At 39.1% G+C, this 20,408-nt stretch overlaps 1 protein-coding gene and 1 gene segment (V, D, J or C); one reads left to right on the top strand and one right to left on the bottom strand.

Moving 5' to 3' along the window:
• LOC311299655 (uncharacterized protein) overlaps positions 1-20,408 on the bottom strand; it is a 424,501-nt gene that overhangs the window by 287,373 nt on the left and 116,720 nt on the right. The window lies entirely within an intron of this gene.
• On the top strand, positions 10,222-11,942 carry LOC311299893 (immunoglobulin heavy constant mu-like). The segment is given in 3 exons: positions 10,222-10,437; positions 11,501-11,655; positions 11,804-11,942.

The raw sequence follows: 20,408 nt of genomic DNA, 5'->3' as shown, positions 1-20,408 counted from the left end.
ATCTTTCTTTCTTTTTTCTTTCATTCTTTCTTTCTACCTAATCTTTCTTTCTTTCTTACAATCTTTCTTTCTTTCTTTCTAGCTAATCTTTCTTTCTTTTTTCTTTCATTCTTTCTTTCTACCTAATCTTTCTTTCTTTCTTACAATCTTTCTTTCTTTTTTTCTTTCTAGCTAATCTTTCTTTCTTTTTTCTTTCTAGCTAATCTTTCTTTCTTTTTTCTTTCATTCTTTCTTTCTACCTAATCTTTCTTTCTTTCTTTCTTTCTTTCTTTCTTTATACCTAATCTTTCTTTCTTTCTTTATACCTAATCATTCTTTCTTTCTTTCTTTATACCTAATCTTTCTTCTTTCTTTCTTTCTTTCTTTCTTTCTTTCTTTCTTTCTTTCTAACTTTTCTTTCTTTCTACCTAATCTTTCTTTCGTTCTTTCTTTCTTTATACCTAATCTTTCTTTCTTTCTTTCTAACTAATCTTTTCTTTTTTCTTTCTTTCTACCTAATCTTTCTTTCGTTCTTTCTTTCTTTCTTTATACCTAATCTTTCTTTCTTTCTTTCTAACTAATCTTTCTTTCTTTTTTCTTTCTTTCTAACTAATCTTTCTTTCTTTCTTTCTTTATACCTAATCTTTCTTTCTTTTTTCTTTCTTTCTAACTAATCTTTCTTTCTTTCTTTCTTTCTTTCTTTCTTTCTTTCTTTCTTTCTTTATACCTAATCTTTCTTTCTTTCTTTATACCTAATCTTTCTTTCTTTCTTTCTTTATACCTAATCTTTCTTTCTTTCTTTCTTTCTTTCTTTCTTTCTTTCTTTCTTTCTTTCTTTCTTTCTTTCTTTCTTTCTTTCTTTCTTTCTAACTAATCTTTCTTCTTTCTTTCTTTCTTTCTTTCTTACTTTTCTTTCTTTCTACCTAATCTTTCTTTCGTTCTTTCTTTCTTTATACCTAATCTTACTTTCTTTCTTTCTAACTAATCTTTTCTTTTTTCTTTCTTTCTACCTAATCTTTCTTTCGTTCTTTCTTTCTTTACACCTAATCTTTCTTTCTTTCTTTCTAACTAATCTTTCTTTCTTTTTTCTTTCTTTCTAACTAATCTTTCTTTTTTCTTTCTCTTTCTTTCTTTCTTTCTTTCTTTCTTTCTTTCTTTCTTTCTTTCTTTCTTTCTTTCTAACTTTTCTTTCTTTCTAACTATTCTTTCTTTCTAACTAATTTATCAATAAAAATTTAAACTACTTTAAACTTCAAACTACTTCAAACTTCAAACTACTTCAAACTTCAAACTACTTTAAACTTCTAACTACTTTTAACTTCTTCAAACTCTCTGGTCCGGCTTTCTCAAGCCAACTTAAAGGCCTAGTGGCCATGCCCTCTGCCTCGAGAAAATGTTACTTTAATTCAAGTGTAGGCCTATACAGACCAAGGGAAGCTATACAAAAATATATTTGATTGAGTAAGCGTGAATGCGACCGTCTAGCCAATTACCTCTGTTTAGCCACCGAAACAGACGAGTTTGTGATCGTAAGACCCGCGTTAAAACGGCCGCCGTGAGGACCTCAAAGCGATATAGATTCCTAATATGAACGGGTAAAATAAATTCGACGTCGTGATAAAATGGATTCAGATAAAAGTTTAATTGGAGTTAAATTACTTTGCCACGCTGACAAGACAGTAACACGCAGTAAAAACTATCATTTGACCGATTGGGTAGACGTTACACAGCCACTAATAGCTATAGCCTAGGTGTTATATTTTAAATTGTTGATTGCATCCCGCTATTACTAAAAGAAGGTCTTTGGCGGAAAATTATGTTTTATTAACAAAGTTCGGGAGGAGCACGTTCAGATAATTAACACAAGTGGATCAATAGTAAGAGGTTTATATGTAGCCTACATTCAGCAGTCTCACCTCAATCCATTTACAGTTTTGCAGCATTCAAGAAATAGAATTGCAAGCAAAAAATACAAGAAAAAAAGGGGGTGCATTGTTTATTTAGGCTATTTGTTTTTTCAATTATACTTTTTTTTTTTTTTTTTATAATTTCATGGTTCAAAGTTACAAACTGCTATACAATGCTTTTATTTCAAATTCTCAAAAGGTTGGAATTTTCATTAAATGTAATTTTTTATTTAGCCTACACTCATATGAGAACAGTTTCATTTGAAATAAAACGAAAAGTCATAATGCAGTCATTATCCAGTAATCAAGAAAATGACATCTATGAAAAGTTTCAGTCTGGATTCAGGCCGCATCATAGCACAGAAACTGCGCTCGTTAAAATTACAAATGATTTACTTTTAGCTACCAAGCTGTATCTCAATATTAGTTTTACTTGATCTTAGTGCTGCGTTCGACACTATAGATCACACAATACTCTTAGATCGACTACAAAATTATACTGGTGTTCAGATCTGACCGCTACCATTTTGTCTATTTAAATGGAGACAAACTTCATCATATAACTTCATTCGATCATAACGTCAGTAAACTAATGGAGTGCCGCAAGGATCTGTGTTAGGCCCTAACACAGCCCTCTATTATTCTCAATATGCTGCCACTTGGAAATATTATAAGGAAACATGGAATTAGTTTCCATTGTTATGCTGATGACACTCAAATATATATTTCATCACGGCCGGATGAAAACGCTAAATTATCCAAATTGACAGAGTGTGTTAAAGATATAAAAGATTGGATGACGCGTAATTTTCTTTTATTAAATCCAGACAAGACAGAGGTACTACTTATCGGTTCAAAAAACCGCCCACAAAACCTCTCACAATACAACTTTAATATAGTAGGATGTCCTGTTACTTTATCCTCTACAGTAAAAGACCTGGGTGTTATACTAGATTGCAACCTGTCTTTTGAAAATCATATTTCATATGTTACAAAAACCGCCTTTTTCCACCTTAGAAACATTGCTAAGCTACGTAATATGCTATCAGTTTCTGATGCAGAAAAGTTAGTTCATGCATTCATGACCTCGAGACTGGATTACTGTAATGCTTTATTTGTCCTGCATCCTCAATAAACAAGCTACAGTTAGTCCAAAATGCAGCCGCTAGAGTTCTTACTAGATCAAGAAAATATGATCATATAACACCGATTTTAACATCACTACATTGGTTACCTATAAAGTCCCGTATTACAAGGTATTGCTACTGACTTATAAAGCCCTAAACGGCTTAGCTCCAGTCTATTTAACGGATCTTCCATCGCGCTCTTTAAGATCACTCAATTCGAGGCTTTTGGTCATACCTAGGATATCCAGATCCACCAAAGGAGGGAGAGCATTTTCACATTTTGTATTATTTTAATTTAATACTGTGAAGCTGCTTTGATACAATCTGTTGTGAAAAGCGCTATACAAATTTGACTTGACTTGACTTAATATATTAAAATTAGTAAAAAACAAAACAAACAAAAAAACATTCGTTTTAAAAAACCTTTATTTAGTACAGCATGCATCTAAGAAAAAGAAAAAAAATCCCTTAATTCGCGAAATTTTATTATTCGATCGACTAGTTCTTAAAGGGTTAGTTCGCCCATTTAAGACATGAAGTTGTATGCAATCCTTACCAGCACTATAGTGCATACACACTGACCCACTCTGTGGTAACCTCCCTGGTCAGAGTTCTGGCCGCTCGAAGTTTTTCAAGAAAGTATTCCCGGTTACTTTCCGGGGCCTCAAAACTGTGCGTTATTACGTGAAAAAATTATATGCGTTTCAAAGCTTGATTAATTTACATCACAAAAAACACTCCGGGCAAAATTCATACCTCAGTTTTAATCGGCACTATTTTCTTTCCATTTCTATCAATCCGCGCTGCTGTCAACGTCAACAGTGCGCACGTTCCGATCAGCAGTTCCATAGTGTAAACACAATCGAATGACAACGACGTAAAAAGTACAAAATTAACAATGGTGCGAACTTGTAAATTCCCAGGTTGTGACCACAAGAATGTGCCGGGATCACCGTTCAGATTCCATCGTTTTCCTGTTTCGGATATACCCAGCAAGCAATAGCCGTCTTTTCAACGTCTGGGTTAAATATAGACCCGATATAGTCCGGCTATGTGTAACCCACTTTTAGCCCAAATAACATTTAATCTGGATAAATGTATTTTTTTCCCAAAATAACTTGTGAGATGTATGATATTCCATCATGTAAGCAAAGTCTACCGTGATTACAAGTTGTTTGGCTTCCTTTATTTTAGGCTACATGTTATAGGCTGTGCGGAGCCACGATTTAGCTCGTATTCAGACCCGGCTATGCGTAACCCACTTTTAGCCCAAATAACATTTAATCTGGATAAATGTATTTTTTTCCAAAATAACTTGTGAGATGTATGATATTCCATCATGTAAGCAAAGTCTACTGTGATTACAAGTTGTTTGGTTTACTTTATTTTACATGTTATATGTGTAGGCTGTGCGTAGCCACGATTTAGCTCGTATTCAGACCCGGCTATTGTAGCCCACTTTTAGTCAAAACGGATTAATTGTTGTTTTTTGCCAGGCAGTGCATGAAATGGTTGATATTCCATCATGTTCGCATTGGTATGATATCTACAAGATTCAATATGTAATTTCAAGACATGGTCGATCTGTAGTCACGATTTAGCTCCGAATTGGACGGGCTATATGCGGTCTGCTTTAGCCCACCTGGCGAAATCAAGGCAATCTGGTCTACGTACGGCTTGGCTATAGCCAGCTATAGCCCAGATTCAGACCAGCGATATAGTATAAGAATATTAGTCTTTGAAATGTTTTCGCTCACACAGCTTAATATGTTTTCTGTCACACATAAACATAACATTCATACACAATCTACGATAAAAAATCAAATCAAATGCAATTGCATTTCCCAACCGCTAGATGGCACAATCGAAACACTACTGAGACATGTCTACTGGGACTACTGGCATTGCGCGACTAGATCACTTTAGCCAAATTTCGCGATAAACATTTCCGCCATTTTATTTTACACGAGGCAGCTGTCGGAGAGCAACGGGCGAGCAACAGTCTGAGTGAAAACCTTCACATTTCTACTTCGATCTTGTAAGTATGCGTGTTATTTTTGATATGTTCATTGTTTAAATTAGTTAGTTGTTATAATGTGTAGAAACCGTGACATTTTAACATTAACATTGCAGAGTAGTATTTTTCTCCAAAAAGTTAGTTACCTGCACGTGTTATTGCAAATGTATCTAAATTCAATGAATGTGGTAAGCATGAAACTATTCATTACTATTTTTTATTATTATAAAGATACCAGTATATTGTTTTTAAATTAGAGTAATAAATAATAGTTTTTCATTTAAAGCAAATTTTGTAAGTACTTTACATAAAATTTAACAGCAGCATAGTGCAACATGAAAAGAAATTATAAAAAAATAAATAAATTCCTTTCCAATTAATAAAAGGTAGTGGCAAACATAAAGTCTTTACACTTGTTTTTAAATAATTACAATATGCAGCATACATTCAGTTTTCAGTGAATTTGTTTCAGATATAAAACTGAATGCTGCTTCTCCATGTTTTGTTTTGACTTTGGAGATATAAAAGTAGCTGGCTACTGTCCCAGATGACCTGAGAGGTCTGCTCTTCATAGTGCATCAGAAGATTATAAATTTACTTTGGCCTTAAAATGTTAATTTATTAATCAACTGTAGTTTTTTTATATGAATTTTTTGACAGACAGATAGCCAGTGTAAAAACCTCAGAACTGGAGTGATGTAATCCACTTTATTTGATTTAAAGACACTGTTTATTGCAAATTATCCAGCAATCAGTCAACAAAGTACAACAATTGAATATACAGAACACTTGTCAATGACTACCATTAAATGTCTTGTTACCAACATTAATATCCTAATGATTTTTGGCATAAAAGAAAAATCTATAATTTTGACCCATACAATGTTTTGTTGGCTATTGCCACAAATATACCCGTGCAACATAAGACTGGTTTTGTGATCCAGGGTCACATATATGAATCGAAAAAGTTCAGAATGCAAAAGCCTCTAAGTGCCATCTGAAATTTTCTTCTCGAATGTTCATTTTTATCAAGCTCATAATGTAAGTTCAGTAATTTCACTTAAATGACAATTAATAGGTAATTTTCATTGCCATTTAAGTGAAATTACTGAACTTGCATATATGAGCTTGATAAAAATGAACATTCGAGAAGAAAATTTCAGATGTATATGTATGTATGTGTGTGTATATAGCCTATATATGTATGTATATATATATATATATATGCATGCATGCCTTGTACAGAATTGTTCAAAACGCGTATCGTTACACCCCGTATTGCATCACCATTACGCGAGCAAAAATGTTCAATTATTGATATTAATTAATTTATAATATTGATATAAATTATTGTCTATATTGATATAAATTATATAGTCTCAATCTATATTCTGTTAACTCTATATTGGCCAGCTCTAGTGTGCATCCTAGCAAAAGTGATTGACTGTAATTAGTTAAATGACTGTAACAATGCTTTTCTTGAGCAATAATTATTTCCTTTTTCTCATTTGGCAGACGCAGTGATGACCAGCTTTCCATCAGCTACGGAATGTGAAATAAAAAATGCAATTTCTAATCATTTCAAACAAGCACCAGGGAGGGCAGGGGGTGGGGGTTATGGATCAAAAGTAAACAGTTAATTCTTAAAAATTTGAATATCTTAATTTGTTTTACATATTTTTCCAATGTTTTATTTGTTTATTTTTATGTTTGAATGTTGTCTAAGTTGTTGTTGTCTATATAATTGTTCAAAATAAATCCCTTTATATTCAATTAGTTTGGATGGATTTTCATTTATGAGAACCTGTTATATTTGAGTGAAAAGAATCCTTATGCCTCATATTGTTGTCTATTACATGTATATGTAGTGTAATTGATGACTAGTCTATTCTTGGGCTATGGTTAGACGTCTATTAGATTTTCACTGACAGCCCAAAATCAGCCTTGTTTTAGCCTAGACCCATATTGTCTGTCTATTAGACGTATATATGTAGTCGTTTAATAGCGGTCTAATTGATGACTAGTCTATTCTTGGGCTATGGTTAGACGTCTATTGGACGTATATATGTAGTCATTCAATAGCTGTCTGATTGTCTATTCTTGGGCTATGGTTAGACGTCTATTAGACGTATATATGTAGTCATTCAATAGCTGTCTATTCTTGGGCTATGTTTAGACGTCTATTAGATTTTCACTGACAGCCCAAAATTAGCCTCGATTTAGCCTAGACGTCTGGGCTGTGTTTAGACGGCTATTAGACGTCTATTAGACGCGAAATTGCTTGCTCTATAGCTATAAGACAGCTTTGGCTGGTTGCCATCGGCTACTCTGCGGGAGCTAAAATATCCAAAATAAAGGATTTTCGTGTGTGCAGTGCTCACTTCAGCGAAGACGATTACATCCCCAACCAAGGAGAAAAAAAAAAAAAAAAAGATTTTAAAGAGTTTTGCTGTACCAGTACCACAGGTAAGCTCTATTTACTAACTTTATAATTACATGTCTGAACTGTACGGTTAAAAAAGCTGATGTTTAGACTCCAGTGGAAATCACGTGAAAAGAGGTCTAATATAAAAACAGTTTATAGGGATATAGGTACAATTTTGCGGGTAAGCTCTATTTACTAACTTTATGATCCCATGTCTAAACTGTACAGTAAACAAGCTGATGTTTAGACTCCAGTGGAAATCACGTGAAAAGAGGTCTAATATAAAAACAGTATATAGGGATATAGCTTATCTCTGTTCTCTCGCTCTCTCTCTTCCCGTTCTATCTCCATCTGATGAAGTTCGGCATCGGTATACTCCGGTTCATAAAGGTATCCCTTTGGTGTTGTGCTAAAATTACTTTCATCCTCATCTGTTCCGTCTGACATTATGCTAAAATTTGTTTCATCATCAGAACTTTCGTAGTCAGACATGTTGTCAACGAGTCGCGCTATCAACAGCTGATCGGAACGTGCGCACTGTTGACGTTGACAGCAGCGCGGATTGATAGAAATGGAAAGAAAATAGTGCCGATTAAAACTGAGGTATGAATTTTGCCCGGAGTGTTTTTTGTGATGTAAATTAATCAAGCTTTGAAACGCATATAATTTTTTCACGTAATAACGCACAGTTTTGAGGCCCCGGAAAGTAACCGGGAATACTTTCTTGAAAAACTTCGAGCGGCCAGAACTCTGACCAGGGAGGTTACCACAGAGTGGGTCAGTGTGGATGCACTATAGTGCTGGTAAGGATTGCATACAACTTCATGTCTTAAATGGGCGAACTAACCCTTTAAGAAGTCTGACCAACTAGCAGTTAACCAACTAGCAGGTAATGATCAGTCTTACTTTATGGATTCAAATTAGATCAATCTACATGTAAAAAAAATAAATAAATAAAAATGTCACCAGTCGAGAGAGAGAGACAGAGAGAGAGAGATAACAATTGTCTGAGAAAGATGTAATGTCTCTACAGCTCAACCATCTGCGCCGAAGTCAATCTTCACCCTGTCTCAGTGTTCTGCTGATTCTGCTGGGTTCCTCACCGTCGGCTGCTTGGCCAGAGGTTTCTCACCTGCGGACTCACTCACTTTCAAGTGGAAGGATACCACTAAGAAAGACCTGAATACTTTCGTGCAGTATCCAGCGTTCGGGAGTGACGGAGACTACACCAAAATCAGCCATATGCGTGTGAAGAAAAGCGACTGGAATCCTCAAAACCCTTACACATGTGAAGCGTCAAATTCGAAAGGCACTTTAACAAATCTCTGAAATGACTAACATTTTACATTTGACAATGTAGCTAATTCATGTGTCCCTCTATTGTATTCTAAAGGCAATGTAAAACCTATGTACCCAAACCTTCATCAGGTAAGTCACATCCACTGAAATGTCTAACTTTTTACATTTGACAATGTAGCTACTTCATGTGTCCCTCTATTATATTGCTGATGGGTCAAGATTATGATGATTTTCTTTGAGGAGGCTCATGTTTGAAGAGACATTTTAGCACACTCTTATAGTTTCATCAAATCATTGGTTGAATTATTTAATGCCAATTGGACCTGCTGTTCTGAATACATTTCAATTTCAAATTCACACAAAGATGCATTATTTTAAACTAGGGCTGTGAAAAGATTAATCGCGATTAATCACATCCAAAATAAAAGTTTGTGTTTACAAAATATATGTGTGTGTACTGTGTATAATTATTTTGTGTATATACACACACATGCATGTATATATTTAAGAAATATTTGCATACATTTACTGTATATATTTATATATAATTTATATCATATATAAATATATATTTTTTTATATATAAATAACAAATTTTTCTTAAATATATACATGCATGTGTGTGTATTTATATATACAAATTTAATTATACACAGTACACACACATATATTATTTAAACACAAACTTTTATTTTGGATGCGATTAATCGCGATTAATCTTTTGACAGCCCTATTTTAAACTGATCCCAATTCACAGATATACACATAAATCCCAAGGAACACATGAAGTCATTATTTTCTTTCTTACTCCCTTGTAGCTAAACTCACACTGACGCTGAAGCCACCAATTGAGAGAGAACTATTTGTCTATGATAAAGTTGTTTTGGAAGCTGTTGTTTCTGGAGATGTACAAAAGACAGTGCAAGAAGCTTCAGTGTCATGCACAGTGAAGAATGGACCTGTACCTATCAAGAATATCAAACCAGGAAATGTCTTTACTGAAACTTCACTGTTTATGAGAATCCACAATGTCACCATTGATAAAAAGACATGGTTTGATGGAGAAATAGTCACCTGCACCATCCATGACACAAATAATAACAGAGAAATCAAGCAGGAGATCCATTTTAATAAAGGAGGTAAGTCAATGCAACTTCCAAATAATTGACTTTGTGGCTGTATGTGCATTTAAAGAAGCAATTATAATTTTATGAAAATGAAATACAACAATTTTTCTGACAAAAACTGCAAGCCCATTTGAAATAGTTTGGCTATCAAAAAGCTTAGACTGTCTTGAAACACTATTGTTTTTCATTATTGTTTGATTCTTCTGTTTGTTAAATGAACAGGTTGTTATCACTACCTCTAATTCAGATTGACAGAAACCCACTGTTACCATTTACAGACCTGATCTTATCAACAAAGACAGTGTCTCTCTGGTGTGTGAGGTCACAAGCCCTAAACTTGGCGATGTCTATATGATGTGGTTAGTGGGCGAAGAGTCTTTATACAAAGAGGCCATAACCAGTGTTCCTATTCATCAAAAGAGCTCCACGTCTGTTCTCAGCATCTTAACAATGTCAAAAAAAGAGTATGAAGACCCCAAAAACACCATCGCCTGCGCAGTCAAACACGCCAACATGGAGAATACAAGTGCTCCATTACAAGTGACAGCAAGCAAAAGTAAACAGCCAGAATGTCCAGTTTGCATCACAGATTAGCAATCTTAACTTGTATCTGTTCGTTTGTTCATTTCCAGTGCTTATGCTCCCTGTTGCTCACTTGTCAGATTATCTGTCTTTGATGTTTTTGTTCATTGGTCATTGTTCTGCTTTTTTTACTTTACTGCATGGGTCAAACTTCAAAGCCAAATTTCACTGAATACTATGCTTAATTTGTTATTGCATGAAAATAAATATGAACAGAAACATAGTTATCTATAGTTATAGTGTGAAAAAACAATAGTTTTCAAGAGCAAAAATGTATTCTGACCTGTGTGAGTGTAATGTGTTTGTTAAAATTGCGCATTTATGTTTTGTCCTGTGCTTACTGTACCGCTGTGTTCATGTCCTCTGATATAACAGTTTCATGTTATATGTTTCAAATCAAAAATATTTCATTTTGGTTTGACATTTATGTTGTTTTATAATTTTAAGCAATAAATCTTTGTGTTTGCAACTTTGCATGATTTAGTCCAGCTCTTATGGTTCTTATAATCAGAAACTTTGCATGCTTTACATTCTGGTCCTGTTTTATCAGTATTTAGAGAAATTAGAATATTTTTGTGTAAATCAACATAGTAAATCAACTTATGGTGACCACCAAAGTCACCAGTAAATATTGACATTTACAATCAATAAGGCATACAGATGATTTGTTGTAAGGATGTAGCAATATTTTATGTGTACTTGTATTATTTCAGTAATGTCTGAGATTAAGTTACTTGGGGAAAAAATAGCAATATGCTTGAGCATATTTTTATAAAGTGAGTGAAATGAGTAAGAGACAGGACAGTGTTATATGTTTGTCTCTTCTGTGTACATTTAGCTGTTTGTGCAAATGAATGTGTGTGAGTACACGTATGCAGTACATGTGGCCGCCATGTTCTTAATTATACACTAACTAGAAGCCTAGTAAGACACATTGTACTTTAAATTCAGGATGTGTGATTTATGTTTGCATATACGTACTGGACAATGTGCTTATCCTGTTCATATGCCCCATGTACATGTGTTTTCTTTTCCAGGAGAGCCACCTGAGCCAGAGAAGGGCTTTGCTCTGAACTGTAATGAAGATGTTCTGGAGGAGGATGAGTTCAGAAGTCTCTGGTCCACTGCCACTTCATTCATCTTCCTATTCCTCTTTTCTCTGACATACAGCGCTGTACTTAGTCTCTTCAAGGTAACCCAAACATTACTAAATTGACTACAGAGCTTTTTAAATATGATAAATAAGATACTGTTACAATTATATACATAACGGCTTCACTTTGGATTGCATTATGTAACTAAAATGTTTTTTTTATTATTGATCTTATTGACTTTTCCAGATGAAGCACTGATGATTTTTTCCGAAGACTCCAACGTTTCTTATTCTGATATCTGAATCTACATAATTTGCCTCTATTCACACATTTTTGAAGATAGTGGCAAATATGCACTCAGTCTTCACACACTCATCAATAAAGTATTTTTATGTCTATTCTTTCAGGTTATCTAGATTATTTTCCTTCAAACATTTTATTTGGCAAGTGACATTATCTTGCCGTTTCAGTAGATGTTACAGTGATAGGTCCTTCAGAACATAAAATGTGTGAGCATTGTATAGATACATACACGGTAAAATGGGGAAATGCTAAATTTATTGAATTATGTAATTACAATAAAGGGCAAGTCACACACAGAAATTTTGAAGTAGAAAGACTGAAATTGTATTTTCTTGAAAATCATACTCCTGTAAAAAATTATTTAATCTTAATCAAGTTAATCAAGTTTAAATCATAAATCAATTCAATCATTTAATTTAATTATTTAATCTGTCAAAAAAATAATAATTTTTATGACTTTAGCATGAGGGCAAACATATATGTGGGTCATTGACAAATATGGTTACAAAAACTCTTTTTTTTTTTTTTGTATCTTTTAAAAAACTGATGCAATGCAAATGTTTGAGTCATGAACAATGTGTTTAAACAAGCTTCAGTTCTTAAAAAACATTTCAACGTGTTTATTTTTTTCTCTCTCTTTTTTATGTCAGGGTACAACCAAATATAGTTGTACCACCTGACATGGAAAGTGTACCAAAATACCCATACTTGAAATCAGCAGTTTTTACCAGTATTTGAGAGAGATCTACAAATCTTTTCACTCTTCCACAAGGATCCATGTGTGCATTTAAGCCCTCGTGTTTGCCATGTGTCTTTGTCAAGTATTGTTTCGTGTAACCACTGGTGGTAAGCGCCATGTCTATTTTCCTGTTTTTGTTTTGAGTTTCATGCCATGCCTTTGTTTTATGTTTGATCTTGTTTTTGGATATTAATAAAACTGCACTGAATTCTACAACTTGCTTTCAGTGGACTCCCTATAACAGTTCATTTGTTCAGACAGTTGCACTTGACACATTAGGGGTTTAAGGTAACAAAACAAAATAATATGTATTATTTAAATGTACTAAGAATTAATTCAAACTAAATGGGTTTTATAGAATAAAGTGATATATGCCATGCATTTATCAAATTATTTAAAAATGAAATAATGCACTTGGACACAAAAATATGCACATCATGTCATTTACCCCTCTACATTTCAGAAGAACTGATTATCATAGAGTAAAGCTACTAAACCAAACTGATTAATAAAGTAAAGCTTTCTAACATAATTGAAAGGTTTTGAGGAGTGTCACATCCCCAAAAGATGTGTTTTAAAAATGAATTTCAGTTTTTTTCAGTTGTTCTGAAATTAAGACAGATTAAACTGCACACAATGACATATTCCTAGAAAAGCTTTAGTTTAAGGAACTATTGCAATGTAGATCTGTTTCTCTCAGTTTCGGTTGTTGTATGTATTTGAATATTTTGTCTCTGGGGATTGAGAATCACCCAAGCAGACGGAGCAGCTGCAAACTTCTGAACGCTCAAGGAAACGTTTTAATAATAGACAAACTATAATAAACTTATCTACACGCAATATCTTAAGCTTGATGAGCTATACAATTCAAAACAATTTGCAATGCTGTAAAATGTATAAATGTATTTAATTGTAACAACATCCAATTATGGATTTATGTGTAGTCTACATTACAGCTAATACTTATGTAGAAAAGGCCCCAAAGTTATGTTTGTGTTGCTATTATTTAGTACAGTTGACCATATTGGGAGTTATGTTTTACGTTTACTGCCGTTATTCAGTGCTTGTAATAGGATAGTGGACGCGCGCGCTGGTTTGTATATTGTATGTGACGTCACGCAGATAGTATGCAGTATGAAAGATAGTCGGTCGGTTGTCAAAGTTAGTACGCAGTACGATAGAGATCGTCAGTCAGTTGGATTCTCATTGTGAGCGACATTTTCCTCAGAGTGTGCGTGAATGAGAAAAGTAAGTATTTCTGCTGTATTACTCGTGATATTGCATTTCTTTGTTAGCTGTTATTTCTGTTATTTGATATGGATGAGAGTTAGAAGTTTAAGGGTCTCTACGCGAGCGTTGTGTTAATTATATTCGCGTTCGGACGTTACTTTCTAGCTTCGGTCCACCTGATTTATACTATACTACTTATCAGTACTTTGTGGTTGAGTAAAATCTGAAGTAAGTTGTGTTAAATATTATTATCTGGACCATTATAGGCTATCTAGGCTATTGAGTAGCTATATCATAGATGACAGAAAGTTCGTTATTGGTGACTTAATGCATAGAAAATCTGAGAATCCCATGTAAGTGTTTGAATCTTTCTCTGCCTACATTTTAGAGTTTAAGATATATATAGTCATATTCTGACTATTGTTTATTTATATTGTAATGTATATTAGTGCTTAAGGAGAAATTATGTGTATGCATATGTTTCCTTTATTCATTTGTATTTTGTTTCTCTCTGTATAGAAACCACACTCAAATTACACTGAAAATTACTGACACAAGAAAGAGGAAAGAATAAACAGAATAACAAGAACTATCTATCAGCTCGTCATTTCATACTCTGGAATATTTGGCCTTAAGTGGTGTTCTGGCCGACACTCCTGAGTGAACCTGGTGATAAACCCAGAATTAGCACCTAGACTGAGCTTCTACCCATTATCTTCACTTCATTGATGGTCCTTCGAGCCGGATCACTGGGTTTACGTCAGAGATGGAATTACATCCAGAGTATGATGCTTGCGGTACACGTCCCAAGCGGCACATTCGCCCACCTGTGCGCTATGCAGATTATGAGGTCGATTATCAAGGCTACATCGGTGAGAGGTACAGAGAGGAATTAGAGAGTACTCACCAGGAGGGAAATGCCAGGATGACACCCCTCACCTCCCCTTATGACTCTCCCCTTCGCCTGCAGAGGAGGGATGCTATTCTTCAGGAGATGGACCTGGGCTATAGGGCGGAGAACCAACAGCACAGCCAGAAGAATCAGCTAGCCCCCCAGCGGTTTCCGGAGAGAGAGTTTAGGGAACAGCTACGAGATTACTCTACTCCCTTACCTTCAGCGCTGCACCCCATACATCCACAGGAGGAGTGCCGAGTTGAGTTGGATGACATTCGTCATGAAAGACACCTCCTGCAGCAGACACAGCGGCACATGGCATCAGACTTAGTCGAGCTTAGAGCATTGCGAGCAGACATGAGACAGTTAGTAGATGCTGTTCGCAACATGCAGAGTCCTACTTCTATTCATACCAGAAAGCCAGAGTTAACGGTGATGTCGCCACGGCCACCTGTTGAAAGTGAATCTAGAGCTGAGGAAGAGGATGATTGGCCTGCACCACCACCATGGCCAGACCCAGTAATAGACAAACTTCCGCCAGACCCACCTATGGCACCATCTCTTATTAGGAGAATAGATGAGGTTCCAAGAATTAAGGAAGAAGCATTGCCAGCCACAGCTCCTGACATGTATGTGGGTCAGCCACAAGTTAATCACTCAGCACGTGAGGCCCTTCCTACTGCAAAGCCATGGGATGACACTGCCCGTCATCTATCGCCCTGGCTCAAGCCCTTTCAGTTTCCTCCGCAGCCACACAGATTACCTCCAGCTGAGCCCAAGTACCCTACGGCTTATGGTGGTCAACGGAGTGAGCTTGGCTGCAACCTAATGCCCCAACAGCGACATCCAGGCATGACATGGACACAGCCCCTGCCCTTTAGCTCACCTCAGGGTCATAACTACGTCTCAGAGCCAAGTTACCGGGGGCCACGCCCAACAATCCGCAACTTCTCAAGTCGGGATCCAAGTGAGTTCGCACGGCTCAAGATCTCATTGGAGAACCTCTTACCACATGATGCATCTGAGTTGTTTAAATACCAAGTGTTGGTTGATCACCTACAACTAGAAGAAGCCAGGTTAATAGCAGATGCTTACCTTAACTCCCCAACACCCTTCTCAGACACAATGGTTGCCCTGAATGACAAGTTTGGCCAACCACATCAGATAGCGCTGAGACGTATTGCTGCTGTGATGGACTCACCAGACATAAGGCGGGGAGATTTTGTGGCATTTGAGAAGTTTGCACTCCAGATACAGTCACTGGTGGGGATGCTGAAGACACTAGGACACGAGGGTGAAGTGGAACTACAGTGTGGCTCACATGTTGCTCGTCTGCTGAGCAAGCTGCCGCCCGAGCAGAGAGCGGAGTTTCGCCGCTGCAGGTACCATCAGGGCACACAAACCCACACCTTAACTAATTTTTCAGATTGGTTGAAATACGAGTCTTGGTGCCATGATTCTGAAGGACAGTTAGCTGTGAGAGGAGCTCGAGAGAAGCCGGTGTCCAGATATGAGGGTAGGAAGGGTAAGCAACCTACCACTGTCCTCCATGGTGCGAAGGATACAGCTAAGAAACCTGAGGCTCCAGTGCCAAGCCGCTCCTTCAAAGGGAACAAGAGCAAGCCATATTGTCCATTCTGCAATAATGAGGAACACTACCTTAGCCAGTGTACAGAGGTATCCAGGCTAACAAAGGATCAGCTGACTGAATGGATAAGGAGCAACAAGAGGTGTTGGCGATGTGCACGGCCACACCAGGCGGCCCAGTGCAACTTAAAGAAGACATGTAGCCTCTGCCAAGGGAAACACCTTCAGGTTCTGCATGAGGTGAATATGAGGTCACCCAAGGAGGCAGTGTCAACACCGGCAGCGGAAAGCCAAGGCCCAACAGAGGTTCTGTATCTAGACAGACCCACTGAAGGCAGTCGGGTCCTTCTGAAAGTTGTCAAAGTCCGCATTCACCATGGTGACCAATCAATCAACACCTATGCCATACTTGATGACGGTTCAGAGAGAACTATGCTGTTGTCAGATGCTGCAGAGAAGCTAGGTGTGCAGGGGATTCAGGAGGATCTACCACTACGCACAATTAGAGATGAAGTGCAGACCCTCCGTGGTGCATCAGTGTCGTTCTCCATTTCTTCGCCGTCAAAGCCAAAGACCAAGTTCAAGATTGTAGGTGCTTTCACCAGTGGTCGTATTGGACTAGCTAACCATACTTACCCCATGGATCAACTCCGGAAAACCTACAAACACCTCACTGGCCTTCCCATACGGACTCTTATAAATATCAAGCCTCTGCTTCTCATTGGGAGTGACCATCCTCATCTCGTCACTCCCATTGAACCTGTCAGATTGGGACCTCAAGGTGGGCCTGCTGCCATCCGCACAAGGCTGGGCTGGACTCTACAGGGCCCAGCGAGTGTAGTCCGTCATCTCGCCCAACCACAGCAGTGTCTATTTACAACAGTAACACCCCAGGTGAGCGAGCTGATGAAACATGTTGAGAGATTATGGCAGGTCGACACTGTCCTATTCAGAAGCGAGAAACTAGTTACTCGTTCAAGGCAGGACCAAGAGGCCATCAGCATCCTGGAGACCAAAACCATCAGGGTGGAGGTTGATGGCATTCTCCGTTACGCCACCCCGCTGCTCCGCCGGAAAGACATGCCGCTCTTCCAGGCTACTAAAGAAGCCGTCATGCCCAGTTTACGGAGTGTAGAGAGGCGACTTGCCAGAGATCCTGCACGGGCTGAAGCCTACAGAGTGGAGATGGAGAAACTTATAAAGGCGGGCTCTGTCATCAAGTGTGAACCGAAAGTTTCAGACGAGGAAGGTTGTGAGGAATGGTATATCCCTCACCATATGGTGAGCCATAATGGCAAGAATAGGCTGGTTTTCAACTGCTCCTATCAGTATCGAGGGCAGAACCTCAACGATCATCTACTGCCTGGTCCGACCTTAGGAGCATCACTACTGGGAGTTCTGCTAAGATTCCGAGAGCATGCAGTTGCAGTTAGCGGCGACATTAGAGGCATGTTCCACCAAGTTTGCCTCCTCCCAGAAGATCGTGCTCTGCTCAGATTTCTTTGGCGTGACATCAGTCAAGAAGGACCTCCTGCAGTGTATGAGTGGCAAGTGATACCGTTTGGTACAACATGTAGCCCTTGCTGTGCCACATTCGCCTTACAACGTCATGTCTCGGATAATAGCCAGCCAGATGAAGATGTGAGGATATCCGTTCTGAAATGTTTTTATGTGGATAACTGCCTCCAGAGTGTCCCCACAATTGCTGAGGCGAGGCATCTAGTCGACAAACTACGAGCCCTTCTTGCGTCTGCAGGCTTCGATTTACGTCAGTGGGCCAGCAACGAACCAGGTGTAATAAGTCACCTACCAGAAGAGAGCTGCTCGGCTAGTGTTGAGCTATGGCTGGCTCAGAACAAGACAGATACCCCAGAATCTACTCTAGGGCTAAGCTGGCTCTTCCACACTGATGTCCTTGGTTACAAGCATCGTCATGTGGAGTACGGGGTCCCCACGATGCGTAATATCTACAAGGTGCTGGCGAGTCAGTACGACCCCTTGGGCTTCATCTTACCCTACACCACCAGGGCTAAGATAATTGTCCGACACCTTTGGGACAAACACAGGGGATGGGATGATCCACTACTACCGGAGAAGCTTCTGCAGCAGTGGAAAGACTGGGAAGAAGAACTTCAAGTCTTACCTCAAATCACTCTGCCCCGACCGTACTTGTCAAAGTCCGTGGACATCTCCGGTCTCCAGAGAGAGGTGCATGTATTTTGCGACGCCTCTGAAGAGGCTTATGGTTCAGTGGCGTACCTACGGACCACTGACAGACACGGTGAAGTGTATCTGTCATTCCTGATGGCCCGTTCCAGAGTCGCGCCTAAGCGATTTCACTCTATGCCCCGATTAGAGCTCTGTGCTGCCCTTACTGGTGCACAGCTCTCGCAGGTGCTGAAGAGGGAGCTTACCATCCACATTGATCAGACAACCCTTTGGTCAGATTCCACAACGGTGCTGACATGGCTGAGGTCTGAATCCTGCCGGTTTAAGGTCTTTGTGGGCACCCGCGTGGCCGAGATACAGGAGCTGACTGACGGGCATGCCTGGAGATATGTTGATAGCGCTAGAAACCCTGCTGATGATTTAACACGAGGAAAGAAGCTGCGAGAGCTTGTTCAGCCAAATAGATGGAGCCTGGGGCCTGCCTTCCTCCTGAACAGTCCAGACTCATGGCCAGAGGACCACACTGTTGACCAAGCAGAAGATACCTCAGAGCTGCGCAAGTCTATCTTCTGTGGGGTCGCCGCAGTTGCATCAAGCCAGTCGACTTCAGACGTGGGCCAATGCGGCTCGTGGAAGGAGCTGCTGGAAGTGACAGTGCAGGAGCTGCATGGGGCGGCCAACTCTAATGATAAGCCCACGGCTGTAGATTACCGACAGGCTGAACAGTTGATACTTCAGAGGGCTCAGAGGGATAGTTTTCAGCAGGAGTACAGCCTCCTGAAAGCTGGTAAACCCGTCCCAAGCAGCAGTCGACTTCGCACGCTGTCTCCAGAGCTGGATGAAAAAGGAGAGCTCATCCGTGTTGGAGGACGACTCCGTCGAGCAGAAGGCCTAGAACTGACCACTCTTCATCCAGTCATCTTAGACCCAGGTCATCGAGTGACTACGCTTTTGATCCAAGACTTTGATAACCGCCTCCACCACCCAGGCTCAGAGCGGGTGTTCGCTGAGCTTCGACGCTCCTTCTGGATCCTGCGAGGGCGTGAGGCTGTCCGGCGCTACCAGTATAGCTGCGCTGACTGTCGACGATGGAGGGCAAAACCCGCAGTGCCGAAGATGGCAGACCTGCCATCAGCCCGTCTGCGCCTTTTCAAGCCTGCCTTCTATTCTACGGGGATGGACTGCTTTGGGCCATTTGAGATCAAAGTGGGCCGGCGCCGGGAGAAGAGATGGGGGATCATTTTCAAGTGCCTCACAACTAGGGCGGTGCACTTAGACCTCCTTACCTCTATTGATACAGATGCTTTTCTGATGTCCCTTCGTCGGTTTATTGCCCGTAGAGGAACGCCTGCAGAGCTGTTCTCCGATCAGGGGACAAATTTCAAGGGAGGTGAGCGAGAACTCCGTGAGACCTTCGTTGGAATGTCTAACAAATTACAACGTCTACTTGCACCACAGAAGATCTCCTTCCGCTTTAACCCCCCAGCAGCTCCCCACTTCGGAGGGGTGTGGGAGAGGGAGATACGCTCAGTTAAGAGTGCACTCTATGCCACAGTCGGTGCTCAGCCTGTTCCAGAAGAAGTGTTACGCACCGTTCTTACTGAGGTGGAAGCGATCCTTAACAGTAAGCCCTTGGGTTATGTGTCTTCAGATGCCAGTGACCCAGATCCAGTGACTCCCAGTGTTCTTCTTATGGGGCGGCCTGATGGTTCGCTACCTCAGGTAGTCTACCCTGAAAGTGAGCTTATCTCTCGCCGCCGTTGGAAACACTCCCAAATCTTGTCTGATCACTTTTGGGCCCGTTTCATCCGACTCTATGTGCCGAGTCTGCAAGCTCGCCAGAAGTGGCAGGCTACACCAGCTGACATTGCAGAGGACTGTGTAGTGATGATCGTTGATCCACATCTTCCAAGAGCCCTCTGGCCCAT

This window comes from Rutilus rutilus (assembly GCF_951802725.1).
Source record: "Rutilus rutilus genome assembly, chromosome: 1".
Taxonomy (NCBI): domain Eukaryota; kingdom Metazoa; phylum Chordata; class Actinopteri; order Cypriniformes; family Leuciscidae; genus Rutilus; species Rutilus rutilus.
The sequence above is the reverse complement of the archived record's forward strand: the minus strand, read 5'-3'. Positions and strand labels throughout refer to the sequence as shown.